The 7,305-nt window shown below is 49.0% G+C and overlaps 1 long non-coding RNA gene across 1 annotated transcript in view; it reads right to left on the bottom strand.

Moving 5' to 3' along the window:
- LOC141386532 (uncharacterized) overlaps positions 1–7,305 on the bottom strand; it is a 153,135-nt gene that overhangs the window by 40,733 nt on the left and 105,097 nt on the right. The window lies entirely within an intron of this gene.

Below are 7,305 nucleotides of genomic sequence, written 5' to 3'. Positions count from 1 at the left end.
GAAGCCTCCTACGGAGATCTTCTATTTGATAGAAGCCTCCTACGGGGATCTTCTATTCTATAGAAGCCTCCTACGGAGATCTTCTATTGTATAAAAGCATCCTACGGAGATCTTCTATTGTATAAAAGCATCATACGGAGGTCTTCTATTGTATAAAAGCCTCCTACGGAGGTCTTCTATTCTATAGCGGCCTCCTACGGTTGTCTTCTATTCTATATAGGCATCCTACGGAGGTCTTCTATTCTCTGGAAGCTTCCTACGGAGGTCATCTATTCTATAGAAGCCTGCTACGGAGGTCTTCTATTCTATAGAAGCCTGCTACGGAGGTCTTCTATTCTATAGAAGCCTCCTACAGAGGTCTTCTATCCTATAGAAGCCTCTTACGGAGGTCTTTTATTCTATAGAAGCCTCCTACGGAGGTCTTCTATTCTATAGAAGCCTGCTAAGAGAGGGTGCTTCTTAAGACCCTTGCCTTAGGAAAGGGTGCTTCTTAAGACCCTTGCCTTAGGAAAGGGTGCTTCTTAAGACCCTTGCCTTAGGAAAGGGTGCTTCTTAAGACCCTTGCCTTAGGAAAGGGTGCTTCTTAAGACCCTTGCCTTAGGAAAGGGTGCTTCTTGAGACCCTTGCCTTGGGAGGGGTGCTTCAAGACCCTTGTCTTGGGAAAGGGTGCTTCTTAAAACCATTGCCTTAGGAAAGGGTGCTTCTGAAGACTCTTGGCTTGGGAAAGGGTGCTTCTGAAGACCCTTGGCTTGGGAAAGGGTGCCTCTGAAGACCTTTGGCTTAGGAAAGGGTGCTTCTGAAGACCCTTGGCTTGGGAAAGGGTGCTTCAAGACCCTTGGCTTGGGAAAGGGTGCTTCAAGACCCTTGCCTTGGGAATGGGTGCTTCAAGACCCTTGCCTTGGGAAAGTGTGCTTCTTCTTCTATCCTATAGAAGCCTCTTACGGAGGTCTTCTATTCTATAGAAGCCTCCTACGGAGGTCTTCTATTCTATAGCAGCCTCCTACGGAGGTATTATATCCTATAGAAGCCTCCTACGTAGGTCTTTTATTCTATAGAAGCCTCCTACGGAGGTCTTCTATTCTATAGAAGCCTCCTACGGAGGTCTTCTATTCTATAGAAGCCTCCTACGGAGGTCTTCTATTCTATAGAAGCCTTCTACGGGGGTCTTCTATTCTATAGGAGCCTCCTACGGGGGTCTTCTATTCTATAGAAGCCTCCTACGGAGGTCTTCTATTCTATAGAAGCCTCCAACGGAGGACTTCTATTTTATAGAAGCCTCCTACGGAAGTCTTCTATTCTATAGAAGCCTCCAACGGAGGACTTCTATTTTATATAGAAGCCTTCTACGGAGGTCTTCTATTCTTTAGAAGCCTCCTATGGAGGTCTCTTATTCTATAGAAGCCTCCAACGGAGGTCTCTTATTCTATAGAAGCCTCCAACGGAGGACTTCTATTTTATATAAAAGCCTTCTACGGAGTTCTTCTATTCTATAGAAGCCTCCTACGGAGGTCTTCTTACTATAGAAACCTCATACGGAGGTCTCCTATTCTAAAGAAGCCTCTTACGGAGGTCTTCTATTCTATAGAAGCCTCTTACGGAGGTCTTCTATTCTATAGAAGCCTCTTACGGAGGTCTTCTATTCTATAGAAGCCTACTACGGATATATTCTATTGTATAGAAGCCTCCTACGGAGCTCTTCTATTCTATAGAAGCCTCCTACGGAGGTCTTCTATTCTATAGAAGCCTCCTACTGAGGTCTTCTATTCTACAGAAGCCTCCAACGGAGGCCTTCTATTCTATAGAAACCTCCTACGGAGGTCTTCTATTCTATAGAAGCCTCCTACGGCGGTCTTCTATTCTATAGAAACCTCCTACTTGGGTCTTCTATCTTATAGAAGCCTCCTACGGAGGTGCTTCTTAACACCCTTGCCTTGGGAAAGGGTGCTTCTTAACACCCTTGCATTGGGAAAGGGTGCTTCTTAACACCCTTGCCTTGGGAAAGGGTGCTTCTTAAGACCCTTGCCTTGGGAGAGGGTGCTTCTTAAGACCCTTGCCTTGGGAAAGGGTGCTTCTTAAGACCCTTGCCTTGGGTAAGGGTGCTTCTTAAGACCCTTGCCTTGGGAAAGGTTGCTTCTTAAGACCCTTACCTTGGGAAAGGATGCTTCTTAAGACCCTTGCCTTGGGAAAGGGTGCTTCTTAAGACCCTTGCCTTGGGAAAGGGTGCTTCTTAAGACCCTTGCCTTGGGAAAGGGTGCTTCTTAAGAGCCTTGCCTTGGGAAAGGGTGCTTCTTAAGACCCTTGCCTTGGGAAAGGGTGCTTCTTAAGAGCCTTGCCTTGGGAAAGGGTGCTTCTTAAGAGCCTTGCCTTGGGAAAGGGTGCTTCTTAAGACCCTTGCCTTAGGAAAGGGTGCTTCTTAAGACCCTTGCCTTAGGAAAGGGTGCTTCTTAAGACCCTTGCCTTAGGAAAGGGTGCTTCTTAAGACCCTTGCCTTGGGAAAGGGTGCTTCTTAAGACCCTTGCCTTGGGAAAGGGTGCTTCTTAAGACCCTTGCCTTGGGAAAGGGTGCTTCTTAAGACCCTTGCCTTGGGAAAGGGTGCTTCTTAAGACGCTTGCCTTGGGAAAGGGTGCTTCTTAAGACCCTTGCCTTGGGAAAGGGTGCTTCTTAAGACCCTTGCCTTGGGAAAGGGTGCTTCTTAAGAGCCTTGCCTTGGGAAAGGGTGCTTCTTAAGAGCCTTGCCTTGGGAAAGGGTGCTTCTTAAGACCCTTGCCTTGGGAAAGGGTGCTTCTTAAGACCCTTGCCTTGGGAAAGGGTGCTTCTTAAGACCCTTGCCTTGGGAAAGGGTGCTTCTTAAGAGCCTTGCCTTGGGAAAGGGTGCTTCTTAAGACCCTTGCCTTGGGAAAGGGTGCTTCTTAAGACCCTTGCCTTGGGAAAGGGTGCTTCTTAAGACCTTTGCCTTGGGAAAGGGTGCTTCTTAAGACCTTTGCCTTGGGAAAGGGTGCTTCTTAAGACCCTTGCCTTGGGAAAGGGTGCTTCTTAAGACCCTTGCCTTGGGAAAGGGTGCTTCTTAAGACCCTTGCCTTGGGAAAGGGTGCTTCTTAAGACCCTTGCCTTGGGAAAGGGTGCTTCTTAAGACCCTTGCCCTGGGAAAGGGTGCTTCTTAAGACCCTTGCCTTGGGAAAGGGTGCTTCTTAAGACCCTTGCCTTGGGAAAGGGTGCTTCTTAAGACCCTTGCCTTGGGAAAGGGTGCTTCTTAAGACCCTTGCCTTGGGAAAGGGTGCTTCTTAAGACCCTTGCCTTGGGAAAGGGTGCTTCTTAAGACCCTTGCCTTGGGAAAGGGTGCTTCTTAAGACCCTTGCCTTGGGAAAGGGTGCTTCTTAAGACCCTTGCCTTGGGAAAGGGTGCTTCTTAAGACCCTTGCCTTGGGAAAGGGTGCTTCTTAAGACCCTTGCCTTGGGAAAGGGTGCTTCTTAAGACCCTTGCCTTGGAAAAGGGTGCTTCTTAAGACCCTTGCCTTGGGAAAGGGTGCTTCTTAAGACCCTTGCCTTGGGAAAGGGTGCTTCTTATGACCCTTGCCTTGGGAAAGGGTGCTTCTTAAGACCCTTGCCTTGGGAAAGGGTGCTTCTTAAGACCCTTGCCTTGGGAAAGGGTGCTTCTTAAGACACTTGCCTTGGGAAAGGGTGCTTCTTAAGACCCTTGCCTTGGGAAAGGGTGCTTCTTAAGACCCTTGCCTTGGGAAAGGGTGCTTCTTAAGACCCTTGCCTTGGGAAAGGGTGCTTCTTAAGACCCTTGCCTTGGGAAAGGGTGCTTCTTAAGACACTTGCCTTGGGAAAGGGTGCTTCTTAAGACCCTTGCCTTGGGAAAGGGTGCTTCTTAAGACCCTTGCCTTGGGAAAGGGTGCTTCTTAAGACCCTTGCCTTGGGAAAGGGTGCTTCTTAAGACCCTTGCCTTGGGAAAGGGTGCTTCTTAAGACCCTTGCCTTGGGAAAGGGTGCTTCTTAAGACCCTTGCCTTGGGAAAGGGTGCTTCTTAAGACCCTTGCCTTGGGAAAGGGTGCTTCTTAAGACCCTTGCCTTGGGAAAGGGTGCTTCTTAAGACCCTTGCCTTGGGAAAGGGTGCTTCTTAAGACCCTTGCCTTGGGAAAGGGTGCTTCTTAAGACCCTTGCCTTGGGAAAGGGTGCTTCTTAAGACCCTTGCCTTGGGAAAGGGTGCTTCTTAAGACCCTTGCCTTGGGAAAGGGTGCTTCTTAAGACCCTTGCCTTGGGAAAGGGTGCTTCTTAAGACCCTTGCCTTGGGAAAGGGTGCTTCTTAAGACCCTTGCCTTGGGAAAGGGTGCTTCTTAAGACCCTTGCCTTGGGAAAGGGTGCTTCTTAAGACCCTTGGGAAAGGGTGCTTCTTACGACCCTTGCCTTGGGAAAGGGTGTTTTTTAAGACCCTTGCCTTGGGAAAGGGTGCTTCTTAAGACCCTTGCCTTGGGAAAGTGTGCTTCTTAAGACCCTTGCCTTGGGAAAGGGTGCTTCTTAAGACCCTTGCCTTGGGAAAGGGTGCTTCTTAAGACCCTTGCCTTGGGAAAGGGTGCTTCTTAAGACCCTTGCCTTGGGAAAGGGTGCTTCTTAAGACCCTTGCCTTGGGAAAGGGTGCTTCTTAAGACCCTTGCCTTGGGAAAGGGTGCTTCTTAAGACCCTTGCCTTGGGAAAGGGTGCTTCTTAAGACCCTTGCCTTGGGAAAGGGTGCTTCTTAAGACCCTTGCCTTGGGAAAGGGTGCTTCTTAAGACCCTTGCCTTGGGAAAGGGTGCTTCTTAAGACCCTTGCCTTGGGAAAGGGTGCTTCTTAAGACCCTTGCCTTGGGAAAGGGTGCTTCTTAAGACCCTTGCCTTGGGAAAGGGTGCTTCTTAAGACCCTTGCCTTGGGAAAGGGTGCTTCTTAAGACCCTTGCCTTGGGAAAGGGTGCTTCTTAAGACCCTTGCCTTGGGAAAGGGTGCTTCTTAAGACCCTTGCCTTGGGAAAGGGTGCTTCTTAAGACCCTTGCCTTGGGAAAGGGTGCTTCTTAAGACCCTTGCCTTGGGAAAGGGTGCTTCTTAAGACCCTTGCCTTGGGAAAGGTGCTTCTTAAGACCCTTGCCTTGGGAAAGGGTGCTTCTTAAGACCCTTGCCTTGGGAAAGGGTGCTTCTTAAGACCCTTGCCTTGGGAAAGGGTGCTTCTTAAGACCCTTGCCTTGGGAAAGCGTGCTTCTTAAGACCCTTGCCTTGGGAAAGGGTGCTTCTTAAGACCCTTGCCTTGGGAAAGGGTGCTTCTTAAGACCCTTGCCTTGGGAAAGGGTGCTTCTTAAGACCCTTGCCTTGGGAAAGGGTGCTTCTTAAGACCCTTGCCTTGGGAAAGGGTGCTTCTTAAGACCCTTGCCTTGGGAAAGGGTGCTTCTTAAGACCCTTGCCTTGGGAAAGGGTGCTTCTTAAGACCCTTGCCTTGGGAAAGGGTGCTTCTTAAGACCCTTGCCTTGGGAAAGGGTGCTTCTTAAGACCCTTGCCTTGGGAAAGGGTGCTTCTTAAGACCCTTGCCTTGGGAAAGGGTGCTTCTTAAGACCCTTGCCTTGGGAAAGGGTGCTTCTTAAGACCCTTGCCTTGGGAAAGGGTGCTTCTTAAGACCCTTGCCTTGGGAAAGGGTGCTTCTTAAGACCCTTGCCTTGGGAAAGGGTGCTTCTTAAGACCCTTGCCTTGGGAAAGGGTGCTTCTTAAGACCCTTGCCTTGGGAAAGGGTGCTTCTTAAGACCCTTGCCTTGGGAAAGGGTGCTTCTTAAGACCCTTGCCTTGGGAAAGGGTGCTTCTTAAGACCCTTGCCTTGGGAAAGGGTGCTTCTTAAGACCCTTGCCTTGGGAAAGGGTGCTTCTTAAGACCCTTGCCTTGGGAAAGGGTGCTTCTTAAGACCCTTGCCTTGGGAAAGGGTGCTTCTTAAGACCCTTGCCTTGGGAAAGGGTGCTTCTTAAGACCCTTGCCTTGGGAAAGGGTGCTTCTTAAGACCCTTGCCTTGGAAAGGGTGCTTCTTAAGACCCTTGCCTTGGGAAAGGGTGCTTCTTAAGACCCTTGCCTTTGGAAAGGGTGCTTCTTAAGACCCTTGCCTTGGGAAAGGGTGCTTCTTAAGACCCTTGCCTTGGGAAAGGGTGCTTCTTAAGACCCTTGCCTTGGGAAAGGGTGCTTCTTAAGACCCTTGCCTTGGGAAAGGGTGCTTCTTAAGACCCTTGCCTTGGGAAAGGGTGCTTCTTAAGACCCTTGCCTTGGGAAAGGGTGCTTCTTAAGACCCTTGCCTTGGGAAAGGGTGCTTCTTAAGACCCTTGCCTTGGGAAAGGGTGCTTCTTAAGACCCTTGCCTTGGGAAAGGGTGCTTCTTAAGACCCTTGCCTTGGGAAAGGGTGCTTCTTAAGACCCTTGCCTTGGGAAAGGGTGCTTCTTAAGACCCTTGCCTTGGGAAAGGGTGCTTCTTAAGACCCTTGCCTTGGGAAAGGGTGCTTCTTAAGACCCTTGCCTTGGGAAAGGGTGCTTCTTAAGACCCTTGCCTTGGGAAAGGGTGCTTCTTAAGACCCTTGCCTTGGGAAAGGGTGCTTCTTAAGACCCTTGCCTTGGGAAAGGGTGCTTCTTAAGACCCTTGCCTTGGGAAAGGGTGCTTCTTAAGACCCTTGCCTTGGGAAAGGGTGCTTCTTAAGACCCTTGCCTTGGGAAAGGGTGTTTGTTTCAAGACCCTTGCCTTGGGAAAGGGTGCTTCTTAAGACCCTTGCCTTAGGAAGGGGTGCTTCCTAAGACTCTTGCCATAGGAATGGGTGCTTCCTAAGACCCCTTCCAATGGATAGGAAGAGTTCTCTCACCTCTACTTTGGACAAGGGTAGGTAGTCTTTCTAAAATTTGTAAACACATCCTGTCATTCATAACTACTTTGGATTGTAAGCCCCCTGCAGTAGCAAGCTGATTTCAAAGGGGAAACGTGACTAAAGACTCAGATGAGATGAGGTAAATGAGAATTATTTCCGATGAAGTGAGTGGAGAAGTGCAACAAACTAAAAGAAATCCATATGCATTAGGGTGTGCTGAGTTATGGAGTTGATGTAATAAAGTATCTATGTGTTTATGTACGTGCACATTTTGTCACGTCACAGATGTTCTGGAGCAACTGCCAAGATGGGCCCACAACAATCGTCTTGGAGTGAACCCGGAGAAGACGGTACTCGTACTATTTACAAGCATGCTTAAACTTCTCGATTTACAGCCAGCGATAGTAATCGCACAAACGATTATAAGCCCATCTCTTTCGGTTTTGACTCACCC

The sequence above is a fragment of the Musca autumnalis genome, unplaced genomic scaffold (genome assembly GCF_047663935.1).
Source record: "Musca autumnalis isolate F117 unplaced genomic scaffold, ASM4766393v1 scaffold_5, whole genome shotgun sequence".
Lineage (NCBI taxonomy): Eukaryota > Metazoa > Arthropoda > Insecta > Diptera > Muscidae > Musca > Musca autumnalis.
The sequence above is the reverse complement of the archived record's forward strand: the minus strand, read 5'-3'. Positions and strand labels throughout refer to the sequence as shown.